The sequence below is a fragment of the Tenrec ecaudatus genome, chromosome 2 (assembly GCF_050624435.1).
Source record: "Tenrec ecaudatus isolate mTenEca1 chromosome 2, mTenEca1.hap1, whole genome shotgun sequence".
Taxonomy (NCBI): Eukaryota; Metazoa; Chordata; class Mammalia; order Afrosoricida; family Tenrecidae; genus Tenrec; species Tenrec ecaudatus.
The window spans coordinates 53,135,582-53,162,889 of record NC_134531.1 but is presented as its reverse complement, the minus strand read 5'-3'; the positions used below and the strand labels follow the sequence as shown (position 1 = coordinate 53,162,889).

The 27,308-nt window shown below is 41.4% G+C and overlaps 1 protein-coding gene and 2 pseudogenes across 2 annotated transcripts in view; 1 reads left to right on the top strand and 2 right to left on the bottom strand.

The window, feature by feature from the left end:
• GPBP1 (GC-rich promoter binding protein 1) overlaps positions 1-6,546 on the bottom strand; it is a 79,620-nt gene extending 73,074 nt beyond the window's left edge. Inside the window, exons 1-2 of one of the 2 annotated variants that reach the window (XM_075541054.1) lie at positions 6,369-6,546; positions 4,231-5,211 (exon numbers count right to left, since the gene is read on the bottom strand). The gene's annotated coding sequence lies outside the window, so the exon portion shown is untranslated. The remainder of the gene's footprint in view (positions 1-4,230; positions 5,212-6,368) is intronic. The other variant, XM_075541055.1, reaches the window with a different exon arrangement.
• Positions 6,547-14,261: 7,715 nt separating this feature from the next.
• LOC142439983 (small ribosomal subunit protein eS24 pseudogene) lies at positions 14,262-14,711 on the top strand (annotated as a pseudogene).
• Positions 14,712-14,775: 64 nt separating this feature from the next.
• Positions 14,776-17,323, bottom strand: LOC142439982 (myosin light polypeptide 6 pseudogene; annotated as a pseudogene).
• Positions 17,324-27,308: the final 9,985 nt, after the last annotated feature.

Below are 27,308 nucleotides of genomic sequence, written 5' to 3'. Positions count from 1 at the left end.
CTCTCATAATAACCCTATAGGACAGGGTAGAACTGCCCCTGTGGGTTTCTTAGACTTAACTATTTTATGGGAGGAGAAAACCTCATTTTTCTCCCCTGGAGCAGCTCTTTGGAGAGGTCTACATTGGTACAGAACTGACTAGGCAAGAATCATCGTATCATGAGTGTATCCTGGTAGAAGTGTGTCCTATGGGTATGCCATTTTGGAAACACCCTCCAGTCAGATCTTTAGATGTCTACAATCCAAGCTGAAATCTTGATGGAGACTTAATGAAACTCCAAAAGGAATCAGAAACACTCAGTTTAAGCACTCCCAAATTCTTGACCCCCTAAAAACTATAAAAGCTTATTTTGTTTAAAATAAATTAAAATTCACTTCTTAAAAGCACATCATGTATACTGTGAAAATTAAAACCCATTATCTTACTTTATTACCAGTATGCATATATAGTAAACTCTTCCTAAAGACTCTCCCATTTTAAGAAGTTTTAAAACTATTTAGCAGTTCTGGTACCAAGGGAAACAAAACCTACTCAACCTGGGTTTTAAAATTCATTCCTGCTAACAAAAATAGGATGGACAAAACTTAAATAAGTCTTTTAAAAAATCAAATCTGAAAACTGAATTTAATAAGCCTGAGATGTAACATCAAAAACAACAAAACATAGACCTATAGACAGGGAAGAACAAAAGAGGGCTCTATTTTTGAAGCCCTCAAATGATCAATTTCAAGGAATACACAAACTGTGTCCCATCACCATCTACAAAGCCTGAAAGAATACTTAATAACTCCTATCACTCAAAACTAACTGTGGTAGCAATTGTACAATACTGCTTGATGTGAGTGGACGATTGAATGATTTGATTTATCTGTATTTACTCCAAATGAAATGGTCTTGGGGGAAAACAAACTCCTGTCACACAAAATGTTTTTAAAAGACGTGAAAGGAACATTGTCTTTCCCCCTTCAATATGCCCCCTTCAAATACAGTACTTACTCTAAGGTCTACTAAAGTTAGCCAAGTCAAAGGACATATTTTAGGTTTTCTTTTTGGTTACAGGATGGAACAGAGAAAAGGCAGAATGAGAAGACTGTAGGCCAAACAATGAATGAGTAGATTACGGCTACAGTCAACAACCAAGTTAGGGTATGAGGAGGGGCTGAGCTATGGAACATAAACACAGGGGAGAAACCAAAGATACCATGTAGAATTAGTATAAATGAGATACAGGTAATGTCCTTAATTAACAAAAACACAGACAGAATAGGTTAAGAAAATAATGTCTGATATACAAAAGGAACTAAGCAGATTAGGGTAAAAATAAAACTTTCCAAGTATATTACAGTTTACACTTGACAAAGAGCCCTCATTGGCAGTATTCAATCAGTTCAAAGAAGAAACTAAGATCAAAAGAGGTTAAAAAAAATTTTTTTAATTGAAAAAAAGAGGTTTGGCAAATACAAGGTGAAACATGCCCTTTTTATACCTTCCATATTCTATACTCAAAGTCTCATTTTCATCCTCAAGCCATTACCCCCTTTTCCTGCATTGCTACCTTACTTGGATCTAAAAAGCTTAACATTTTTATCAAAAGGAAAACAGAAGTTGGTTGGGTCTAAGTTTAAATTCTACTTTCATTTGCTTATTTTACTTTCAGACTAGAGGTTATTCTTATTCCCTTGTCCTTTAACTCTCCAAATTTTCTTTTCTGTTCATTGTTCATTCACTTTCTCAATTTTAAAGCATCAATAGCTTTACGCATTAAAAAAATCCATGCTAAAATTTTTCTCAGTTTAAAAAAAAGATATAGACCATATGTGCCCAAAAAAGCCACTGGTGACTGAGAGCCAATTATAATTGAAAACTACAGGGAATCAAAGTTAGCATTCAAATAGCTACTAACAACAAAACTAAGTTTACCTTTTATCTCTAAACTATCTAACAGCCAGAAAAAGCTACATTTCGTTATTTCAATACGTTCATTTAAAAATCTGAAGTCCCCAGGAGCTGAGATCACAGACTCAATTGGGAAGAGAATGCTTTGAAAATGATGATGGCAGCATATGTGCAAATGTACTTGCCACACTGGAGGAATGTATGGGTTGTGATAAGAGCTGCAAGAGCCCCCAGTGAAAGTTTTTTTTTTTAAAGGATTTGAAGTCCCTCAGATGACTAAAGAAAACCAAAAAATACTGGGAAAATGTTCAAAAAGAATTAGTAAAATCCTCAAGAAAGACATGCAAGTGTGACATAATGGTAAAGCATATTCAGTGTAGAGTCAGATGGCCAGGAGTCTTGGTGAAGACTACAATCACAATTTAACTGCAGGGTCAACCCTTCCAAATCTTAATTTTCTTATCTATACTACTGTAATTATAACATTTGCCCCATAGAACAATTTTAAGGTATACATTGTAAACTACACAAAACATAAAACGCAATAATCACCTGTAAATTTCAGCTATTATGATTATTTTTAGACCTACAGGACAAAAAAAATGAGGGAAAAATACAGGAGACAGAAAGGTGGAAAAGGGGCCACTTTTGTCAGAAAAAAGCAAGCAGCAGTTGCGCCAATTACTCACTAGTGGTACTAGTATTTGGATCACCAGAAAATCAAATACCAAAAATATTTATCAAAATTTTCAAGTAAATTAATCTGTCCCTGAACAACTTATGTACAAAGTTCACAAGTGTATGCAAGGGTTAAAGGTAATTGTTAACAAAAACCTTAGTCTCTGGAATAATCTTTATATTCCAACTAAAACCACATCCACTGCCCTTCATTCTGACTCAAAGCTTAGGATATTGTCAACACAAGGAATTTAAAGGAAAGCAATCTCAGATAAGAAATGTAATATCCTTCTCTAAATCAAGCTCAATTATTTTCATTTCAACTTAACCATAATTAAAATGCATATTCTTAGACAAGATTCAAAATGTATATTCTTAAGACAAGTAACTTGAGAAACCATTAAGCAATGTGTAAAATATGACTTCCCAAATGGGGGGGGGTTGTTTCTCCCCAGTTTTATATATATCGAGATAAAAGTTTCATTAGACAAGCTACACACAACTCTTAGAGAAAACACATACAATCTAGTCCACTACTAAAGAGCGAAGTACTGAACTGTATGTCTAATCTCAACTTTTAGTTCAGAAAAGTAATTTTATTCAATATATCAAAACCTTCTTTGCTTTGGACTCTACTATCTCTTTTGCTCTAAATGTGCTAGCAGGAATCAAGTTTAGCAAAAGGAGTTCAGTTTCGAAATGAGAACTGTCATTATACAAACTTAGGCAAACTGTTCAAAAATTACCACCTTTTATCTCAGAAAAGTACCTCAATAATGTTAACTCAAGTTATTGTTAGCTACAATAATTTTTTTACTAATATTCATTTGCTTAAAATAAGTTTTGAGTTTTTAAAAAACTCACTGAAAAATGCCTGAGTCATTTAAAAACTAAACATAATAAGGAATGTTAATTTAAAACACCATTTAATTCTAAAAACACAAGTATCATTAAAAGATACTTCATTTGTCAAAAGGGCTTCTATTAGAGCAATTAAAATTCACAACTTTTTATAAAGCCATACTTTGTTTAAAAACTTAAGCCAGCATAACCTTGCTGGGAGGGGAAAAAAAAAATCAGCACTTTTTGTCTTAAGATATTTAAGTTTCCAATGCAGTTTGCTCTGGTTTTTTAGGTTTCAGTTCCTCCTATTTCTTATCCTTGTTTTGTTTTCTTGGGAAATTGTTTTACACATTTAATTTCTGTGATGGACTACAATGTTGAGAAAGGGTATGCCTTCAATCAAACAAGCTATATCATGAAACATCAGATTAAAAACTGTTTGTTTCACACACTATAATTCCACACATTTAGAATGTAAACTGCCTGCCAAAATATGAAATATTTGTTGCATCTTTTTTCTACATTCCTGTCAAACTACAGACCCAAACAGCATAAGGTGCATTATTTATCACATAAACTTAATTTCTGCCTGTAAGCATGCAAAAAATTTACAATTTAGAACTTCTGAATTGGAAATATTCCTATTTTCTAAGCTGCACTTTTACTCAGATAATGTAAATTATCATCAATAGTTGTTTTTGGACTGTCCAGGAAACTGAAGCCAAGCACTATGGTGAGAAAATGAAAGTACCTGAGAATAAACATAATAGTTTACAAACAAACATTGAATTTGCTCACCAAATAGTACTTACAAATGCCAACAGGACTGCACAGGAAGGTGTTGGTTTTTCTTCTGTATTCTTTATGTTTTCCAGTTTGTTTTTTTATTTTGTATCCTCTGAAATAATTTCCAAGTTCTTTGAAGATACTTAACCTATGACTATTTGACATAGAGTTATTTCAAGTCAGCTACCCATACTTCTGTAAAGTTTTCATATGGCTATCTCCAGAATTAGCCAAGTCTCTTGGATTTAAGATTGTAAAGTCTTCTGAGGCCTGTCTTTTTTGTTATTCCATGTACTTGTCACTGTTGTACTAATCCACTCCACATGAAATATCCAATTTATGAGCCAAAAATCAAAAACAAAAAGAAAATGTCACATCTGAAGAACATTCCTAAAGGATGAGCATATAGAGGGAGACACACAGCTATCTCAGTACTACCATGCTGCTGGGAAACGGCAACATCTTAACTTTCCATGTAAATAAAAGATAAAAGGAAAAAAACTCGGTATTCTTTCAATGTCTTCATTTAGAAGAGCTGTCCCATTGTGACAGGGGCCAAAATCAAAAATTTCTAAAACTTTAATAAAGGTAAAAATAAACTACCATGAAACTTCAGCAATATTTAAACAGTAACCTGAAACTGCTGAAAACTACTCGGTACACAACTCAAACATATCTTACAGTTTGGGGCTGAAGAACAACAACGAGGGGTCAGAGGGTAAGAAGCAAAAATTCCACCAGCTGAAATACTTTAATGACTTATATAATCCGTTTTGAACCAAAATACTGAAGAAATGCCTGGTCTCCTTTTAAGTAGCGTCTTGAATTGTTCACTATTATCAATTCACTTCAGGGTTGATTCTTGCCAATTTTTAACAAACTTCTGGAACAAAAATATCCAAAACCATTGTAATTCCAAAATGGCCACTTCAACTATCCAGGGCCTTTTATACACACAAGAAAAAAAAAACCCTAGAAGATGATCTTCATATGAGTAATTCAATCACCTGAAAAAGTTACAACAAAAAAAAACTTAAATTACACAGAGTTTTGCTTTTGCGCTACAAATCTATCCCTACCCTACAGCGAGCGTCCAGCTCTGGAGAGAAATCCACTTCTGGTCGCATTCAACTGGGGCCTGGAAAAAGATTTTGCCCAAGCAAATATCCAACAAAAAGTCCACTACAGGAAGAGGGCTTCCGAGTGCAGAGGGAGAGGTGGGGTGTGGGAGTCGCACGGACAAGTGATTTGGAGGAGGAAGGGTGAGGATATGAAATGCGAGGGCATTCTTTCATACAACCTTCTTACACTTGGTGGGTACATATTAAAAGCCATGACGCTGGCACACAGTTTATAAAAGGCCGTCCATTCGCCACCGAAAGGGAACCGGACAGGTGGGCTGACAACGAAGCCTTCCTCGAGGTAAACTTCAAGAATTCGAGGTGTAAGGAGAGATGTTCCCTCCAAATTAGAACGTCTTTTAAAAAGAAGCCTCATCTCCACAGAAGGGAAAGAAAGGTGGGTCGAGTTGGATTCGCCAGAGTGAGGGGAGTTAGGGGGATAAAGGTGTAGGGTCCCAGTTCCTCGAATGGAGGAAACCGGGTCTTCCCAACGCTGAGGCGGTGGAAGGTTCGGAGCCCCGCTCGTAAACCGCGGGGTGATGGAAGCGGGGTGGGGGCGGGGGCGGGGGGGCACAAGGTAGCCCTCGCCCGGTGGCCGGCAAGTGCCAGGGGCGTGGGAGAGGCGGGGAGCCCGGGCGCGCTGCTGAAGCAGCAGCCCAAGGCCACGGGCTCGGCCTCGGCCAGCCGGCCCTCCGAGGGCTCCGGTGCAAAAGGCGGCGGGCGGCCGGCCGAGCCCAGGGGACGTCGGACCCACTCCGGGCCTCCGCCAACCCCCACCCCCGCCGCCAGACACCGGGGCTGAGCCGCCCTCCCCTCCCCTCCCCGCAGCCGTGCACCTCCGCCCTCCGGGTTCAGGTCGAGACCTAGCCGGGCCTTCCCGCGCCTCCTTCCCTTCTCCCTTCCAGCTGCCCGTCCCCCCTCCCCCCGTCCGCGGGCAGCCTCACACCTCGCGCCGCCAACGCCGCTCCCGACCCCTCCAACCCCAACGCCGACACGGGCACCCCTCCCCCGACACCGGCGCGCAGCACAGAGAACGCTGTTACCTTCTGCCCCACCAGAGGTGCCCCTGGCCTGGGGGTGCCGCTGCGCTCGATCCCGGGAGAAGGTTTTCGGTACTTTGAATAATCCCCTTTTGCCGCTTTTCCCTCCCCCACAACCAGTCTCGGTCCCAAAATGGCGCCGACCCGATCCGCAATGTTCTGGGCCAAGTCTCGCGAGATCGTGAGGGTGGCGGGGCGGGGAAGGAACTACAGGGGTTTAAGAGGGGGCGGCGGGAAGGCGGGGCGAGGAGAAAGAGGAGGGAGGAAGAAGTGTAGAAGAAGCAGTGCAAAGGAACCTACTGGGCGGGGCAGCAGGAGGAGCGACTCCACGAGAGACCCTTCTGGCCCAAGCAACAGCTCTCGCCTGGGTCAAAGAAGCTCCGCCCTCCACGTCGGGCGCCTTGGGGAAGGGTGGGGCGGGGCTATGCTTGGAGGCGGGGTTTCAGGGCGGGGCTTCGAAGCAGCCCGGGAGGCAGGGGCGCGCGGGGGGCGGCGGCTCTTCCCGGTGACGTCAAGAGCAGCTGGAGACGGGGGATTACCCCCTGCTGCTGACGTGAAGCCGGTGAACAATCAGGAACATTCGGTTGGAAGGGGGAATTCCCCGCCGCTCCCTGAGGAGCCCCCTCCTCGAGCCCCTCCTCACGCCCCTCCCCCCTTCCGGATGGCTCGGGAGCCCGGGACGCGAGGCCGCGGGGAGGGGAGAAGGAAACGCGGCGCTGGGAGGCAGCCGCGCGGGCTCGGGTGGCGCGCGCCGCCGCCCCCGGCGCTGCGAGCGGGAGGAGACGCCGCGGCGCGCGCCACCCTGCGCGTACGGCTCTAGCCCGGGATGCAATCACATGCTGGTCGCACAAACCTGCGCTGTCTTCGGGCCCAGCGCCGGCAGTGGACCTGCACGACGCGTTGAGCACCCTGAAGCAAGAGACCCACCGTCCTACGCCCGCGCGGGACTCTCGAGCAGCAGTGATGCCTGTGCGAGGCTGGTGAAGGATGGAAACAAGACCAAACCCAGGGTCTAAAAAAGTCAAATCAGTTATACTCGTACGAATTATTTTTCTTTCCGCTAACTGTGCAATGGTTGAGTTATTTCAACGGAGGACTCCACGTACAGTAGGTGAAATAAATTTGGTAGTAGTCAGTTATTTTCTATTTTGATACCTTATCGGAAAGTGAGCGTTCCCAAAAGAAGAAAATTAACGCATGCTTAGAGAAAAGGGGCGAGGGATTGCGAAAGAGGGAAAATCCAGATAATAAAAGTACTTGGATCTTTGCCATTTCCCCAGCTACCAGGGCTTCATACACAAAATCTTTATTGTACTTTTATATGTATTGCGGGGTTTGTAGTTTAATGAACTCTTTCTAAAAAGCTCCCTGGAAGAATGCTTGATTGTAAACGCACCAAAAATTATACCCCCCAGCCTGTTATTTCGTCTTCGCCAGGAAGATGGTCACTGAGCTGTTAGCAGTATTCCACCTGGTACAAGGAAAGGGAACTCATGCTTGCCAGACGCCTCGTGTATACCAGGCACATCACTCTCACAGACACTGCTGAAGTCAGCGTGGTCTTCCTCCTTTTGCTGATGGGGAAACTGGTTCGTGTTATGAAACATGAGTAAGGTTACACACATGGGCGTTGGGTGCCAAAGCTTGACTGTACTAGATTCAAGATCAAACCCTATTGGGTGTAATCCAGTTTTACCATCATAACACATTGCTGCAGTACAATGTGGCTGCTGTTAGGGGGTGAGTCTGCTCCAACCCATAGGGATCCTTTGTGTAACAGGACAAAACTCTGGTCAGTCCTGTGCCAGCTTCACCATCTTTGCTGTGCTTGAGCCCACTGTTGCCAATTTGTCAATCCATTACATTGAGAGTCTTCCTCTTTTTCATCGATCCTTTACCAAATACAATGAAGTGTTAAAAAGCAAAGATGTCACCAAGAGAGCTAAGATTTGTCTGCCTCAAGTTAGGATATTTCACTCCCTTTGTAAGCATGAGAAATCTAGACAGTGAATAAGGAAGACCAAACAGTATATCTGTTTCTACGTGTGATGTCCAACTAAGAAACAACAAAGAAAACCAGTGACAGATTTGAACACACACATAAACACACAATTTATTATTTTCATTTGGGAAGACACTACTCAGTTTCATCACTTTTATTCAATATTGTGCCAGAAGTCCTAACCAGGACAATTAGGCAAGAAAAGGAAATAAAAAGTTACCAAATTGGAAAAAAAGAAGTAGAACTACATCTATTCACAAATGATATCATGCTATGTATAGGAAGTCTTAAAGAATATACACACAAAAAAACTATACTTGTGTAGATATACAACTCATTTTTATATGGTGGTGATGCATCCTGTAACTGCTCAACTCATTTATTCTAATTTGTGTGTGTGTTTGTTATTTAAGATTTTATAGACAAAATGATGTCATCAGGGATATATGCATACACGGAAGGTCAGCAGTTCAAAACCACCAGCCACTCCACAGGAGAAAGACAAGACTTTCTATAAAGAGTTTCTGTAAAAAGTTACAGTCAAAAAATAAATTAAAAGTTACAGCCTCTTGGTACATATGAGGGCTGGAGGCACAGGGAATCCAGGGTGGATGATACCTTCAGGACCAAGGGTATGAGGGGCGATGCTGGGAGAGTGGAGGGTGAGTGGGTTGGAAAGGGGGAACTGATTACAAGGATCCACATGTGACCTCTTCCCTGGGAGAGGGATAACAGAGAAGGGGGGAAAGGGAGACTCCGGATAGGGCAAGATATGACAAAATAACGATGTATAAATTACCAAGGGCACATGAGGGAGGGGGGAGCGGGGAGGGGGGGGAAAAAAAAAGAGGACCTGATGCAAAGGGCTTAAGTGGAGAGCAAATGCTTTGAGAATGATTGGGGCAGGGAATGTATGGATGTGCTTTATACAATTGATGTATGTATATGTATGGATTGTGATAAGAGTTGTATGAGTCCCTAATAAAATGTAAAAAAAGAAAAGAAAAAAATTATTAGGGCAAAGAATGTACAGATGTGCTTTATACGATTGATGTATGTATATGTATGGACTGTGATAAGAGTTGTATGAGCCCCTAATAAATTGTTTTAAAAAAAAAGTTACATTCTCGGAAACCCACTGGGACAATTCTTTCCTATCCTATCAGGATGCTTTCAGTCAGAATTGACTAGTTGGCAGTGAGTTTAATTTAAGTATATCTATACTCTAGCAATGAATGATCTGATCAGACAATTTTTAAGAAAACAATTTTCAATAGCATCAAAAATAATAAATAATTTGGAATAAATTTAGCCAAAGACGTATAAGACTTATACACTGAAAACTATAAAACACTGCTCTTTTATATACATATATATACACACACACATATATATGTAACCTAAATGCACAGAAAGGTATCTCATGTTTACTAAGTGAAAGATTGAATTTTGTAAAGATGGCAATGCTATTGACATTCCATGCAAGTCCTATCCAAGTCCATGTAGTGTTATTGCTGAAGTGGACAAGACACAAAAGGTAATTTATTATATGAGTCCATTTGTATGAAATGTCCAGAACAAGAAAATCCATAAGTCAAGCAGCCAGGGATAAGGGGAGGGAGAAGTAACAAGTGATTGGTTAAGGAGGTCTGAATCCTTTGGGGTGATAAAAAAGTTCTAGAACTAGATTGCATTTATATATGCACAACAGTGAGCAAAGTTAATGTTATTAAATTGGATGCTTTAAAATGGTAAATTTTGTTATAAGTATGTTGGCAAATTTTTTTAAAGTGCACAAAGGATTTATATAAACATTTCTCCATAGACCTACCAGTAATTTAAAAATACATGAAAAGATGATTACAATCATTAGCCATTAGGAAAATGCCAATGAAAATCACAAGGAGATGCCACTTCACATCCACGATAATGACTATCATTAAAAAAGTAGACTATGGGGAGAGGAAGTGAAGCCCTCCTATACTGCTCTTGAGAATGTTTCCATCAAAACTGAGTCTCAACCTGCCTGTGAAGTAAGTGGATCCAGAATTACTCTGACACCAGCTTTTTTCAAAAAAAAAGACTTGTCATTGTAAGGTCAATAACATAAAAAAGGCAGAGGGTTCCCGCCTCTACCTCCCTGAACAAAACAAAGAAAGGGGATTTTCAGACCTTCGGGACAGCGGGCGGTCCAGGAAGAGAACATCGGGAATGTTGAGTGTAAGTTTGGGGGGTATGGTCAGGAAACCTCATGTCTTCGCATGCTGCTTTCTGCTCTGGCAATCACTAGACGGCATGCTTAGAGTGTGACAACACGATGGAACAATTTTATTTCGTTTTGTGTTTTCCCCTGGGACGCAACAAGTTTCATTCTAGGTACTCTTCAATAAACATTGCTGTTCTCTGGCCTAAAATCACCAAGTAATCATTGGCTCAAAGCCTTAGCTACTAAAAAGTATTAACAAAGTATACTAAAATTGTAAAATCCTGAATAATTCTGAACCCATTCTTCATTTATTTTATTATCAATCTACTCACTTTCTATAATGCATTCATTAAATCACTTAAATCACTTCCGTTAAAGTTACCTTAGTCTATAACTTCTAAAAGAAAACAATGGCAATTTCATTATATTCTAACTAAAACTATAAAGCCATACTATTACAGCAAGGAAAATGTATGGCGCTCCAGCCGTTCACTGAGGCCTAATGCCAACATCAAGAATGTAAAATGACACAGACGCTTTGAAAACAATTTGGCGCTTTGAAAACAATTTGGCGGTTCCACAAAAAACTAAGCATAATATATTCACGTGACTCAGCAATTCCACTGAAGCATACACCCAAGGGATTGAAAACATGAGTTCTTACAAAACATGTACATAGCAGTATTATTCATAATTGCTAAAACGTGGGCACAGTTCAGCTGATGAATGAAACAGATAAATGATATTTCTATGCAATGGAATATTATTCAGCAATAAAAAGGAACGAAGTGATCATTCTGAGACTGTCACAGGACCTAGCAGTGTTAATTCTGTTGTCCATGGGTGGTTGCTAGGAGTTGCAGCCAATGTCATAGTGCCTAACAGCAAACAACTTTAATTATATGCACTTAATTGTGTCTCCCAAAAATATGTCAACATGGCTAGGCCATGATTCCCACTGTGTGGAATTATCATCCATTTTGTGATGTGTTGTCAATCTTAACCTCTGCTTGTTGGTAATGAGATAGGATTAAGTTACCTTAAAGAGGATGGGGTTGTCTTTGTTATGTGAGGGTAGGATGGGATTTCAATGGTGGGGGGGGCGGGATGCAGCACCTTTACCCAAGTCACTATTCTTACTCATCTCACAGCTATTCTGATCTGATGTAAGCTAACTTTATAGGGGGGGGGGGTGCCTGCATGACCTTTGATCTTCTGTGACAGTAGCACTAGCTACTAAGACACCTTGCCACATCAATAGGTCATCTTCAGGGCGAGTTGATTTTGTCAAGGTCAGTTCTGCAAACAGGGCTGAAACTGGAGGAACAACTTGGTAATCAAAGAACCAATTCACTGTAAAACCAGTTCCCCTGTTTCCCCTACAAATTTGGATTTTTCTAAGTACAACTTTCTTTGCATACTGAAAAGAGTTCTAGTGGCGCTACATATAACAATTTAACAATTCATATACATAACTATGTTTACAGTTATTTTGATAATGATTAAGAGAAGTATTCTAGGGTGTGCCAATGAGTATAACCAAGAACCAAAACCTTCAGTCAACCAACTGAAAATATCCAAAAGGGGAGATCTGGACACAGGAGATATACAATACAACCCAGTAGCTTTCTGACAAGCCTTTATAGTGCCTTCTCCTATTTTCCTTGTGGTATTGATGTAAGAAGAGCAAGAAATTTGGGGATAGTATAACCTTCTCCATGTTCGACTAAAGAACACTAGGGACCAATCAATTATCTAACACTACTTTCACAAGGGGAGTAAAAATATTCAAATCAATGGTTGAATGGATGCTTTCTATATAGGAATGAATGTCATTTTGACAATTTGAATCAAAAAAGGTCCCAAGATACCCCAGAACTATTTTTATTCACCTGAGACTGAGCCCAAAGCCCATTGGGATACCATCATCTAACATGCATGGCTTGCTTGGAGGTAATGTTAGGGTTCATAGGAGCCCTTTGTACATAATTGTAATTACACACGGGAGAGGCCACTGAATCAGAATTGTCATGTACAGGTCATGGGGTAGAATGACAAATATAGCATTCAATTAAGTTACTGGCACTGATTACTAAGGCATTTTGTCCCCAAGCATTAGGAAAAGAGACTGAAAAAAGAAGTACAGAGCTTAAACAAACCATCATGAAGAAGTAAGACCACATGTATGAAGCAAAGCTGATAACAGAAGACTAGCTTTAAAAAAAAGACTAGCTCTTATAAAGCAAAGTGCGGCTGGCCATGGAATCTTCATCGTCAACTTGGGATCCGTGGACGCCCGCAGCTGCCACCTACGGTGTTTCAAGGTGACTTTCACTTCTCCAGAGGGTTGACAAGTCCTTAGTCAATTGTGACTAATTTTCAGTTTGTTTGTTTTTTATTAAAAGATCGTCTTCTTGGGGGCTCTTACAACTCTTGTAACAGTCCATTGAACCGAGCCTACTTGTCCAGATGTTGTCATTCTTTTCTAGACCTTCACTCTCTACGGAGCCCACTGATTTGTAGTTTTGATAGATTTTAACTCCCTGTAATTTGGTAGCTGTGACTTGACAAGAAGAACTAGGTACGACTCCACCCATTGAAGTGTCAATAAGCCCTTGACATGAAGTCATTTCTGATGTACATATTTTCCAGGAGCTTATAGAACAGAATCAATACTGAAATTTTCATTCATAAAAATCTTCTCTTACATGTGAAAGAAATTCTTTAAAATATTGGATTAAATATTGACAATGGTTTCATAAAGTTATGTAAACCACTTATTAGGCCAAGTCTGTAATCTAGTAGCAGCGTCTTAATAATATCCTCTCTTTTCCCATATTTCAACTGATCCAGCAGGACTAATTGTTCATGTTTTAGAGACTCTTCTAAAGTCAATTCTTGAAGGGTGGAATTGTCAGAAAATTTGGAGAGTAAACTCACAAATAATTTGAGAGACAGCCCATTTGGCAGACATCCCAGCAAGTTTACTCCCTCTCATGTTCTCAATCTGGGATACCCCTTTTTTCTGCTCCAGACAAACCAGACACTGGATTAAACACTGGGAAAGAGAATAATATTAGGCAAGATGACTAACATGACTTTCAAACTGTGGACCTAGGTCTTTGAACTGAGAAGACAATCTCATAAGGTCTTTATTTATACACAAGCAGCATCAGTAAGTACTTGGCCTTAGCTTACATTTCACAAAATCTTCAACTGTGTGTAATTGACATGCACACAACAATACTCACCGCTCTGGGCACAAACTCCTCTTTAGGAGACAAACAGGAAATCTAATGCTATTCTATTTGCAACATCACAGCTTACGCTCCAGATACTTCTCCAGATCTGACCTTTACAACTCTATGGGTGTGTCATAAAAACTTCTAATTGGGGAGGTACAATCACTAAACCTATTTAAGCTCTCATGATTTGTCAAAGCCAATTGTTTTATAATAACTAAGAGGACTATGTTGACGCTATTTTTCTCTGGTGTTTTCTCATCTTCTAATTTTCTCTTTTAATATATAAGGTTTATTGTTTGGCCTCAATTATATATTCTTCCAGAAAATCAATTGACCAGGAGGAAAATAAGAAATTTGAGAGGAATGTAAATTTGAAGCCAGAAAAGAAATCATGTAACAAAAACCAGTGCAAATCTGCAGGTTAAAAACTAAGCCTGTTTTTTTTCGTCCCTGGCTGTCTGAGCGTTCTGTGCCATCATGAATGACACGGTAACCATCCGGACCAGGAAGTTCATGACCAACCGACTACTTCAGTGAAAACAAATGGTCATTGATGTCCTTCACCCTGGAAAAGCAACAGTGCCTAAGACAGAAATTCGTGAAAAACTAGCCAAAATGTACAAGACCACACCAGATGTCATTTTTGTATTTGGATTTAAAACTCATTTTGGTGGTGGCAAGACAACTGGCTTCGGCATGATTTACGATTCTTTGGATTATGCAAAGAAAAATGAACCTAAACACAGACTTGCTAGACACGGTCTGTATGAGAAGAAAAAGACCTCCAGGAAGCAACGCAAGGAGTGCAAGAGCAGAATGAAGAGAGTCAGGGGGCTGCACAGGCCAGCGTGGGTGCTGGCAAAACACAGAATAAAGCATCTACAGTGACTTGATCTGCACTGGTTATGTGGATTTTTCACCAGAGAATTAATAAACTATAAAATTAAAATAAAAAAACTAAGCCTGTTAGATAATTTAGAATGGAGAATAATAGTTTCTTATATTCAGATCACAGAATATTAAAACAATGTTACCACAAAGATGCACAGTCCTATTATATGATATGTGAAGTATATGCCAGTAAACTTTATTTTAAATAAGCATGGCCCTTTAATGCATTCAGTCCTGTGCAGGTGATTTCTATTTTATTTAGTTCCGGATCGGCTACAATCTGCAAACCTATCACCTTTTACACAAGAGTCCTGGAAATCTTGATTCAATCTAGTGATACTCACGTTCAGGCTGCCCTATTGTGAAGTTAATTATTTAATATGGCTCTTCTAGCCATAGTCTTCCATTGTGTGTAATGGAAAGCGTCTACACCTGTGGTTATAATCTGTGTTAAACCAAGAACTAGTTCTAAGCTATTCCCAAACTATTCCCTTAATAAACAAACCACCAGCTGCTTGCTTAATTGGGAAAAGCAGGATGTTTGGGGGCGGGGGGGAGGTCACCAAACTGGCTGAGACTAGGCCTGACCCACCTAAGAAAAGATGTGCAGAAGTGATCAAAGTGGCCTCTACTTGACTTTTTTATTTCAGAAGGCAAAAATCACACCTTCATCAGATATGGGCCATCTTTGTCACCTTCTCTTCCTGACTAGACATATGTAAAAGACTAGCGCTGAGTCACGTCACCAGTGGTCAACACCAAGGAGACTCTGGTTACCTGCTAAAAGATTGCTGGGTAGGCCTCAGGTAGACATCTCAGGGTGAGTTCTAGAGCAGCTAGACTAGCATCCTTTGACTGGCTAATCAAGACTTGTTTTCACTTTAAGCTGTTTTGCATCTTTGTACCCATGCTGAGACCACCCTGTGCTTCATTGTCAATGGCATGAATTGGTCGATTAATTTACATAAGTTTAAGTTGCTAGGTATTTTGAAAGACAGAAGGCACCCAAATTCTTCTCCTTTTACTACTATCTTGGCTAAGTAGTTTTGCCTTCTCATTCTCTTTCAGTCAATACCAAAGCTGTTAACAGTTTTGTAATATTAACTCATCAATTCCTGGCTAGCCATCTTTTTCTAGGCTTGTGATGAGTTTATTCTTTTCCTTAAATAAAACATTTCACGTAATAGCTAGCTGAAGTTACTTAGAAAGTTTTTGCTTTTAATAAGGTTTACGTAGTACCAAACCAAAACCAACTCACTGCCATCAAGTCAATTTTGACTCATAACAACTGTATATGACAGAACTGCCCCTGTGGCTTTACAAGGCTATTAAAAATTATGAGTTCATGACAGCAATGATGGTGGTATAACCCACCTTGAAGGGGACAAACATCAGAATTGTAGGTGAAGGGATATCGAACAGTGTAACATATGTAATAATAATATAGAATATATTAGGGTTCACAAGGGTGGTAGGACAGGGGAGGGAAGGAATAGAGAGGAATTGACATTTAAGGGCTCAAAAAGAGTCTTTAGGATTGATAATGGCAACATCTGTACAAGTTGCCATGATATAATTGATTATGGATTATAATAATGTAAGAGCTCCCAATAAAATGATTTATTAATGAAAAATTATGCGTTCACATAAGGACATGTGATGGATATGAATATCAGTCCACAGATTCAAATGGACAGGGAAAAATAAAAGTCGGAAAAATTTCCATCTATATTCTGTTGTTGTAATTAGGTGCCATTTGAGTCAGCTCCAACCCATAGCGACTGTATGCCCAACAGAATGACAAACTGCCGGGCCCTACACCACCTCAAAATTGTTTCCGTGCCTGAGTTCATTGATGCATTCACTGTGTCAATTTATATCATTGAGGGCCTTCCTCTTTTTTGGCACCCCTCCACTTCACCAGACATAATCTTCCTCAGGGACTGGTCTCATGACAATATGTCCAAAGTATGTAAGACAAAGTCTATCAATTGCTTCTTTTTGTTTGTTTTTTTGAGCACAGAGAGCAAGTTTATTTGGTGACTGCTGCTGCAGAAGGCGAGGTGCTGTGACAGTGAGGAGCCCTGGGGACTGCACACAGTCAGTCTCACACGGGAAAGGCACAGGGCTCTGGGGACACAACACGGGAAGGGCTGCCCTCGGCCGTTCAGCACCAGGCGGACGAGCTCTTCATAGTTGATGCAGCCATTGCTGTCCTCGTGCCCGGCCGCCAGCATCTCTACTTCTTCCTCCGTCATCTTCTCGCCCAATGTGACAAGGACATGCCGGATCTCGGCCCCCATGACGGTGCCGTTCCCTTCCTTGTCAAACACCCGAAGGCCCTCAACATAGTCCTCGTAGGTGCCCTGGTCCTTGTTCTTGGCCACAGTCTGCAGCATGGGCAGGAAGTGCTCAAAGTCCAGCACCTTCACATTCATCCCATCACTCTTGGGGTTCCCCAGGACCTTGAGCACCTCGGCGTTGGTGGGGTTCTGGTCCAGGGCCCTCATCAGGTCCCCACACTGGCTGTACAGGATCTTGCATCATCGGTTCGGTCAAACAGCTGGAAGGCCTCCTTGAACTCTGCAGTCTGGTCCTCAGTGAAGTCACACATCTTGCCTGCTCAGGCTCCGGGACCTCTGCCCCATCTTGCTTCTAAGGAGTACTCTGGCCTTACTTCTTCCAATAGAAATCGGTTCGTCCTTTTAGCAGACTATGGTATTTTCAATGTTCTTCTCCAGCACCACAAGTCAAATGCATCCATTCTTCTATGGTCTGCCATCTTCACTGTCCAACATTCATATGCATATGAGGCAATGAAGAATGCCACCGCTTGGGTCAGGCCCACAGTGGTCCTCAAAGTAACCACCTTGCTCTTCAATACCTATTTCTAACATTAACTGAATCTCAGTCAATTTAGGAATTCTTCCCTCTTTTCTAGGATTGCATCTAATTTTTGTAAGAGGGTGTTAAACAGTGCTAATTTGTGCTTCAAGGGCAAGGTTCAACGTTATCTATGCTGGAATCAGCTGAGGCCTCCTTATTCTGATGAGATTTGATTATTGGCTCATTAAAGGGACATTGGCGTTATTGTGGTTTGGTGCCATCAGGTGGTTCCGAATCATAGTGCCCTTATGAACGATACAGAGACACCCTACAACGTCCTGCGCCATCCTCACAATTGTTTAAGCCCGCCCTTGCCACCACTATGTCAATACATCTTGTTGGGGGTCTTTTTGTTACTCCCCTACTTTACCAAGCATGACGTCCTTTTACAGGGCCTGCTCTCTCCTCACTTGTCCCGAGCACAACAGCTGAAGTTTCTCCATCCTTCCTTCTAAAAGCATTCTGCCTGTACTTCTTCCAAGGCCAATATGTTTGTTCTGTGGCAGTCCATAGGACTTTCAATATTCTTCACCAGCACCATCCTTCAGAGGTCTAGATTCTTCTTCGGTCTTCCTTCTTCTGTGTCCAACTTTCACACGCAGAGGATGCAATAGAGAATACCACGGCTTGGGTCAGGAGCACCTTAGTTCTCAAAGTAACTTCCTTGTTTTCCAGGAGCACTGGTGGCACAGTAGATAATCAGTTATGCTGCTAACTACAAGAACAAAACCACTAGTCACTCTGATGGAAAAGATGAGGCTTTCTACTACTGTAAAGATTTATAGCCTGGGAAGCCCAGAGGGGCAGTTCTACCCTGTCCTGTAGGGTTGCTATGAGTCCAAAATAACTTGGTAACAATGTGATGACATTATTAAGTAGTCAATTAGTCATAGCCCATGAAACTTAGATAAAAAAAAACACAATGGAAATCTTGAGGAGGAAAGAGGAGAAATTAGAGTTTGAGTCAAGAGAGAAGACAACAAAGAACAAAGGAGACATAGTAATAGTTTACATCATGGATGGTGATCAAAAAAAGTAGGAAAATTAAATCCACTGGGTCAGGTCTTTATCTAAGGTGATTTTTATGTTGTTCTATGTGGTTTTGCACCCATTGCCCCATGTAAAAGAAGGAACCGTTGGCTAATTTAAGTGGAAAAGTGACATGACCAGCTTTACATTTAATAAAAACTTTGTGGAAACAAATCAAGAGGATGAATAAATAAGAGTTGAGGATGGAGTCTGGAAGATTTCTTAGAGTCTAGTCAGTGATGTTTTTGTTTTTGCTTAATAATCACAAACATCTAGCTTAAGGGTTTCAACCAGGGGGATTCTGCTCATCAGGAGGCCCCTGGCAATTTATGGAGTTGGTTCTGGTTGTAACAACTAGTGGATGCTGATGTGCAGAGACCCGGCAGGCTACTGAATAGCCTACAATGTTTAGCACAGCCCCAAACTCTCCATTCCAAGAAGTCATAGTGCTGAGGTTGAAATGGAGACTACTCTACAAAGTTGGGATTATCGTCAATGAATCTTTATAATCTTAGTAATATATGATTATCTTCTTCTCAGGCCAGTGATTGGAGATCTGTGTTATTACTTGTAATAGTCACTTGGCATTCCCTAGTAATTATGCCATGACTTATTTAAACTATTGATCTCACATCAGTGTCCACTGATGAGCATTCTTATATGTAAATATGGACGGAGAATTTCTGAAACAATGGGTTTGGGGAGTTTTTACATATATTTTCACATTGACCTCTAAAAAGAGGTCCTCCGTGTTTTAGAATATCTCTGACATACTAATACATTTAAAGAGAGAAAAAAATCAATTATTAGAAAGTCAAATCCTGATCAAATAAAAAGTTTTAAAGATCTAATTCTAAGAATTGCATTGTCAAAATAGATCTATTGTTTGATATAGACTTGATAAAAGCAAAAAGATGAGCTTATTGGAAAGTGACAACCTCCACAATTCAACTCTGATTTTTGAGAAATACTCAGGGAAGGCTATCTAATGTATCCAAAAAAAAAAAGTTTGGTTAAATCCCTCTTATGGTTATCTCCCCTCTCCCATGAGCCCTGGTGGTACAGTATGCTAATCAATTGCCTACTAACTCCTGGGTTGGCATTTGGTTCGGGGGGGGGGTGGGGGGGGGGTGGGGGGGGGGAGATGAGGCTGTTGGCTACCATAAAGATTTACAGTCTTGGAAACTCTGGAAATTCTGTCCTGCCTATGGGATCACAATGAGTTGGAATGGACTCCATGGCAGTGTGTCCCACGGTCCCACCAAACACATTCCCTGTATTTTTTCACCAAGACATCATTTGTGAACAATAAAGGTTATTGTCTTTTCCTTTGTTCTCACCATGCTGCTCTGCACAGACATCCCATTTTGATTTGCATTTTGGTCTGGAAATTGATAGGCAAGAGACTAGGATGAAAACTCACCTGGGGAAAAAAAGAAAACTCACCTGGAATATATTTAGTGCTTATCAACAATGTTGAGGAAGAGCTCAGGAAATGCTCTGGGGAAATGAAATGTCTTGACTACCTACAGTTAGGTTGCTTGTTTCAGCCAGTTAGGACTTTTGAAGTCTTTGTCCCATTCTCCAGCGCTTATGGCATTGATGACTAAAGTGTTTATCTCAATCAGAACTGTGCTTCTCCACTCTTAGAGCTACTTTACATTTGATTTGTGTTTTTCTTTGCTCTTTCTGGCTCATTTTCTTTTTTTTCAAGCAAACATTTCTCTAATTGTTATCTCTACCAATATTACAAGAGGAAATGTGCTTGCTAATCATAGCAGTTTGATTAGGCAAAGAGGTGGTTAGAAATTGGATAGTGGAGTAGAAATGAAGAGAGTGCTGACACATTGCAGGGATTGTAATCCATGCCACAGAACCATTTTTGTATGAATTATTGAATGGGAACGTAATTCGCTCTATACACTTCCACTTGAAACACAATAAAATACTCAAAAAGTTAGGGACTGGGGTGTCAACTAAGTCCACACGAAAGAAGCACACCAGCCTGTGTGAACCAAAGATGACAGTGACAAAATCCAAATATGACACAAAGGAAAAGTATCAGAGCTTAAATTGTGAACACTCAATTTGTAGAAGGCTATGGAGGCCAGTGCAAGCCCAAAATCCATCTGCAGACTATGTAGTCAGATGAAGCCTCTAGCCACAGGCAAGGAACTTCACCAGCTTTACTATCAGACAGAGATGATTGTAAACTTGACTGTGGTGGATCGAACCATGGTATAATATCATACTGGGTCAGTTGACCTCCCTCTTGTCCCAACCTGAAATTCCTTTAGGCTGAAATATTTCTCACCTGTTCCAGGACAGACATTTCTCTGGCCTTCTAAATATGGTGGTCTTTTCTTTATGATGCTTTATTTGAACTTTTATCTTTGTATTATTATTTTCTTCCTGCTATTTTATTTTGTCTTTCTTTCTTATTGTTTCTGTTGGGTTTCCCAGTTTCTGAAGCACAGAAGAAGTGGATGCAGAGAGGTCATTACTAATGGAGGGGGATGGCGGGTAGACTGGGAGAGGGGCTTTAGGAAACAGTGGATGTGGGAAGAGGCACTAGAACTAATTGTGATGATGTACACACAGGTTTTTAAAAGCAAGTTGACTATGGAAATATATATGAGTATTATCAAGAAAGTGACTGGAAAAAAAGGAAAAAAACCCAAAGTTGACCAATGGTTCCCTTGGGTGAAGGAGAAAGAGGTGTTGCTTAGGGAAAGGGTGTCAATAATGATCGTACAATATGAAGTGTATAATCAATGGCACTGAATTATACAAATAGAAGTTGTGGAATTCCATGTTTTGTTGCGCATATTTTTCCACAATTAGAAAAAATAATAATTGCATGAATAACAATGAGTACAAGAAAAAAGAATATGTTCTAGAATTGAATGTTGTGATAATTGCACAACTCTTCTTGATATGACTGAATTTTTTAACTGTATGACATTATTTTAACACTTGCATTAGCACTTTTTTAACACTTTATACAAGTATTTAAAAAAAAAAAAGGGTCTTGGGCAACAGATTTGCCCAATTTGGGGTTGGAGAAGGTATGGGGAGGTTAAGGGAAACTGTTCAATATCTTTCGTGCTTCTTCTGATACGTTTTCTTGAGAAAAACTATAATGTATAGTATGAATGGGACTATACCCCAATCCCCAGCCCCAGGTGTGGGTATGTGTCCTAGACCTACTTAATTGGAATATACTAGCTCCAAGGTCACCATGTTGATTTGGGAGCACATGACTCAAGTTGGACCAATCAAATCTTCTTCTGAGACTTTTGTACAGATCAGTTAGGTAGACTTTTCTTTCTACTGGAGTTACTAACACTTAGTTTAAAACTGGACAATTCAGAGGCCACCTGCCTATAATGTGGTTCCTAGTGAAAGCATAGTCAGGGCCCTGAAATCCTTATATTTTTAATTCTTGGATCCAGTCTAGTGGTGGGATTCAGCAAAACCTATAGCTAAGTTTAGCGAAGCAGATGTTAAAATGGCACTTGTAATTCGGGCTCTCTCTGAGGTGGGTGGCTGGGCAGCGGCCCGATGTGGAAATCATCAACTTGCATCCCTTACTCTTATTTTAACATCATCTGTGCGTCAGCATATTCTAAGCACCCATAGGAATGTTCATTCTGTCCATAGGTATAAAAAATTAGATGGAACTCTGATGCAATATTTATTTATTATTCCATAAAACTCATTATACTTTTGATGAAATACTACATTGTTTCTTCAGTAAACAAATATATAACATAAATAGAAAAGGTGCCAAATGACCAGAAGGTGACATGCTGTCATTGGTTTCAGCTTTGTGTCACGCCCCAAATTTCCATGAGATGGTATGAGTGAATTATGTAATATCTGAAAGTGTTCAAAATGCTAAAAATATTATCGGAACAATTGTTGGGAGTTCAGCAGGAGCAGTAAGGGGTTTTTCAAAGATGAATACAGTGTGTTCATGGAGAAGTCACCTGTTTCTCATATGTGAAACACAGTGACTGTTGTCTCATTAACCTACCTCTAAAGGAATGGGATCATTCTCCTACAGTAAAAAAGATGCTTAAGCCCAATAAAATGATTTTTTAAAGACATAATAAAATATATATAAATATTTGGTTTGGTTAAAAAAAGATGGTTAAGGATAAATCACATAGTGGATGATGCTTGGATAAAAGCAAAGGATATTACAAGTTAGGATGCCAATCAATAAGCAATGTAAACATCTTAAGTAACCCTTTTCTTGTTTTAAAAATAGATGTTATTTAATATTTTCATTAATATTTGAAAACTTTCTTACAACCTTATCTAGGTTTGTGTATCTCTTTTATCATCTTATTTAAATATTACTGTATTTGGTATATAATTTAAAAAATATTTTAAAAGGTCATTAGGACAGTGAACCAGATGTTAAATTACGTGAATCTCATCATTGGTCTAGTCCTTTCTGAAACAACAACCATCTCTGGGCTTCACAGCAATAAGAGGAAATAAAATATCCTTTATGATTTTACTAGATAAGGTTGAGTATCAGCTTTTTCAGTTAAGGAGTAACCATGAGCTCAAGGTTTCGTCCTATAAAATGACTGATACTACACAATGTTTTCCTTTGTCCATGAGATCCAAAGTCAATTGTGAAAGACCTTCAGCCTCGGCAAAGGGAAATGGGCACTTCTGAAACCATCAGTGAGTTAGGTGTAACGATTCTGGTGTTCCTCATATTATCTTTGTGTGTGTGTGTCAACACCATGGCTAACCAAAGAAGACTCACATTCATTTGTTCTACCTATACATAAGCCTTCCCTTTAAAGAACGATCTGTTTTATAGACAGTAAATTGAAAAGGGAGCAATTTATTCCATTCCACTTTCCTCTATCATAGAAAGCAATTGTTCTTTGCACTTCAACAAACAGGAAAAGGGAATCTGAAAAGAATCTGAGCAGTTACCTTGCAGTTCCCATTCTTTTTTACAGCAAAAGATAACTCACACTCAACCTCAAGAAGAGTCAAATTACGAGATGAAGGCAGGCAATCACTTTTAAGGGGAAAGTTGGTATGGGTGCAGGAAAGGTTTAGACTGAGAAAACAAAATTGGATAATGAGAGAAAGAAAATGAAAACTGCAAAGTAACCTGATTTCGAACTTTCTGTGGTTTGTATTTTTTTTTTCGCTTCAGCTTACATGCGGAAAAACAATTTGCCAAGGCATAGTCATTCTTAAATTTAAGAAATGGTCATTGAGGATCCAGTAGTAAGCAAGATACATTATGACTCCATTTTCCGTAAAAAAGCCAAGTTGCGTACCCGTTATTTGACAGTTCATGCCATTCTTCAGCAGCTTCACTAGATATGCAATCTGGAAGGGATGAAAGTCGTGTGTTCCGCGGCGGCCGGGAGCGAGCGCCCGGAGAGGCGCACGGCCAGCCGGCCCCGGGCCCCCGCGGCGGGACCCCTCCCTAGGTAGCCGGGCTGCAGCGCCTGCCCCTCCGAGCCGGCCCCTCGCCCACGTCGCCTGGGGACGCCCAGGGTGCGCAAGGGGACCCGAAAGCTTCAGCAGAGCGCACACCCGCCGCTAAGGAAGAGGCCCTTCGGCGCCCTGGCAAGAGCAACAGGCGCTGCTTCGCTCGCGGGGTGGACTGCAGTTGGCGAGCCCGGGCCCGGAGCCGAAGCTTGCTGGTGCACCTTGATGGACGCCCATCGCCCTCGGCCGCGCCGGCCGCGCCGTCGCTCTCTCCCCAGCGCACGAGCGGCCGCCGGGACCCGCGGGCGGCACCAAGGCCTGCGCTGAGCTGCGCGCCTCCTCGGCTCGGCTCCCCCTGCGCTCCCGCGCGCGGCCCCGCCTCCGTGGCCCCTTCCGTCGGCCCAGCTACCTTCTCTCCCCGAGCACCTCTGCACCTGCCTTTCCCTGGCCTGCTGGAGGCCTCTGCGTCTGCTCTGTCTGCACAGCGTGAAGTGCAGGCGTGCTTTCTTCACAGGAGCGACTGGCCGGACGCCTCGCTTGGAGCATGAGGACACGTCCTGAGTTTCAGGGATGGTGCCAGCCTCTCCGCGGAGCCCGGGCGCCGTCTGCACTTGGCCGTCTGCACGCCGCTGCGCAAGGCGATCTTGAACACGCGGAGAGCGGCGCAGCGTCGCTCTGGGACGCGGGCGACGTGAGGCCCCGGCAGCGCCCGACCAAGGCCCGAGGCTGCTTTTCTCAGCGTGCAACTTATTCCCGAGACTGTTCTCGGGGTTTGGCAGCTCGCACGTGTGCTGGGTTGTGCGCGCAAACGAGACTCGCCCCTCCTTTTAGACCGTTCTGTTCTGCTCCCAGCTCGGGCCCTAGGTGGGCTTGCTTCTATGGGAAGCACGGGGCCACGGAGACCGCTTCCTTCAGCGGCACCGACTGCCCTGCACAGACAAGGTCCATCCTTGGGCTCGGCCGGCCCCTCAGGGCCGCGTCCAGTGAGCGGTGGACTGCGCCGTCTGCTCGCTAGAGCCTTCCTTGGCGTTCACGTTTTACAATATGAAAGGTTTAATGTTCTTGTTCTTGCCAGCAAGTTCCTACTGAAATTTCACATTTTATTCTCATTTTTAAATCACCAAATCTCTAAAACGGTATATGTTTTAATAATCAATTTTTTTAAATCCTAGGGTTTTGAAGTTAGTTTCTCCTACCCGCGCACAACCCCCCTCAAACACATGTGCCCAATTGTTTCCAAAAGTTTTTGATAACTTCTTTATGAAGAGAGAAAATAATTCTTGAGTGAAGACGATCTAAAACAGAGTTCTCTGTTATTTCTTACAGAGGGTATGTATCTTGATGTTAACATTAAGCTCTATGGAGCAATAAAGACCGCCTTCTTATTTTATCTGAAAGCAATTTAACTCTTCTGTAACTTGTGAGACAGGATAATTATTACTTAAATTTTCCACCCCTCGGTTTCAAGGAGCCCTCGTGGTACAGCCGTTATGCATGGGACTGTGATCCACATGGAAGACAGTGTGAAACCACAAGCAGCGCCCAGGGAAAAGACTGGGCCTCTTGTCTTGTCCTGTTTGGGAGGATACAAGTGGGATGGGGACTGGTGTAACGTTGAAGGGATTTTAGAGACAACATGCTTTTGTGTTGAGAGGTGGTTGTTTGAGGTGGTATGTCCTGGAAAGGTGATTATGTAATACTTGTCTCTTTGACCTTCTGTACAGCAAGAGAAAACTTGTAGCCCTGAAAAAAATTTAGTAGTGTGCCCTTATGGAAGAAAGAGAGATAAAGTGAGAAAGAAGAAAAGTGATAATAGAGAATTTAGTGTTATATAAAAAATGGTCTTGACTAAACTAATGAAGAAAGCAAATGGTCATTAAAGAGACAGGAAAGAAAGAAAAGACCAAAGTGACTGTCAAAAGAGACTCTGAACCTTGCTCTTGAGCACAGAGAAGCGAAAGCACATGGAAGAAACGATGAAGCAAAGAGATGAACATGAAATTTCAAAGGGTATCCTGAGATGACAAAGCAGAGTGTTATCATGAGAGGTGCAAAGACCTCGAGTCAGAAAGCCCAAAAGGCTTTCACGTTGAAAGCATTGAAGAAACGAGTCAAGCTTTGGGTTGTAATATCGAAGGGTTCCATGGGCGGAATATTGAATACTGCAGGAAACATCAAAGGAAGATGGAGCTGGCATTCAGCCATTTCAAGAGGTAGCAGATAATCAAGAACCACTGGTACTGAAAGAGGTGTCCAAGCTGTCCTGAGGCGCTAGTGAAAAATAAGGCTCCAGGAGTTGACAGAACACCAGTTCGAGTATTTCAACAAGCTGATGAAGCACTGGAAATACTCACTGTTCTATGCCAAGATTTGGAAACCAACTATCTGGTCAACTGCATGTTTGCACCCATTCCAAAGAAAGTTGACCCCATGAAATCTAGAAATTATCGAACAATATTATTAATATCACATCAAGTAAAATTTTGCTGAAGATAATTTTTAAAGGGAGTTGCTACAAATTCAATCTGGATTCAGAAGACAACTTGGCACGAAGCATATCATTGCTGATGTCAGATGGATTTTGGCTTAAAATAGAAATTGCCAGAAAAATGTTTTCTTGACTATATAAAGGCATAGACTTTGTATTGACGATAACAAACTATAGGTTACATTGAGAAGAATGGGAATTCCAGAACATTTCACTGTGCTCACTAGCAACCTGTCCCGAGGCCCTGAGGGAAAATTTGTGGAATATTTGTGGTCTTAAATGAGGAAAGGTGTGCCTCCGTGTTGCATGCTTTCACCATACCCGTGCAATCTGTACGCTGAGAAGTTGGACTTCATGAAGAAGAAGGTATTATGATTGCAGGAAGGCTTTAGCAACCTTACTTGCTGAAAGTGAGAAGAATTGTAAACATTTGCTGATGAAAATCACAGACTGCAGCCCTCAAGATAGATCACCACTCAATGCAAAGAATGCCAAACTCCTCACAACTGGACCATGAGTAATATTGTTAGGTAGCCAGGACAGGGATAGAGGGGATTGTCCCTCCCATGCCTGCACAAGGCCCCCTACAGGAGGATGGGAAGAAAAATCAGGCAAGCATTAGCCACCCAGGCAGACTGTAACTGGGCATGCTCCAATTCAGCCTACCCCCCACCTCTCCCCCACAAGGGTGTTACACCTGGGTGGCCCCAATGAGGCC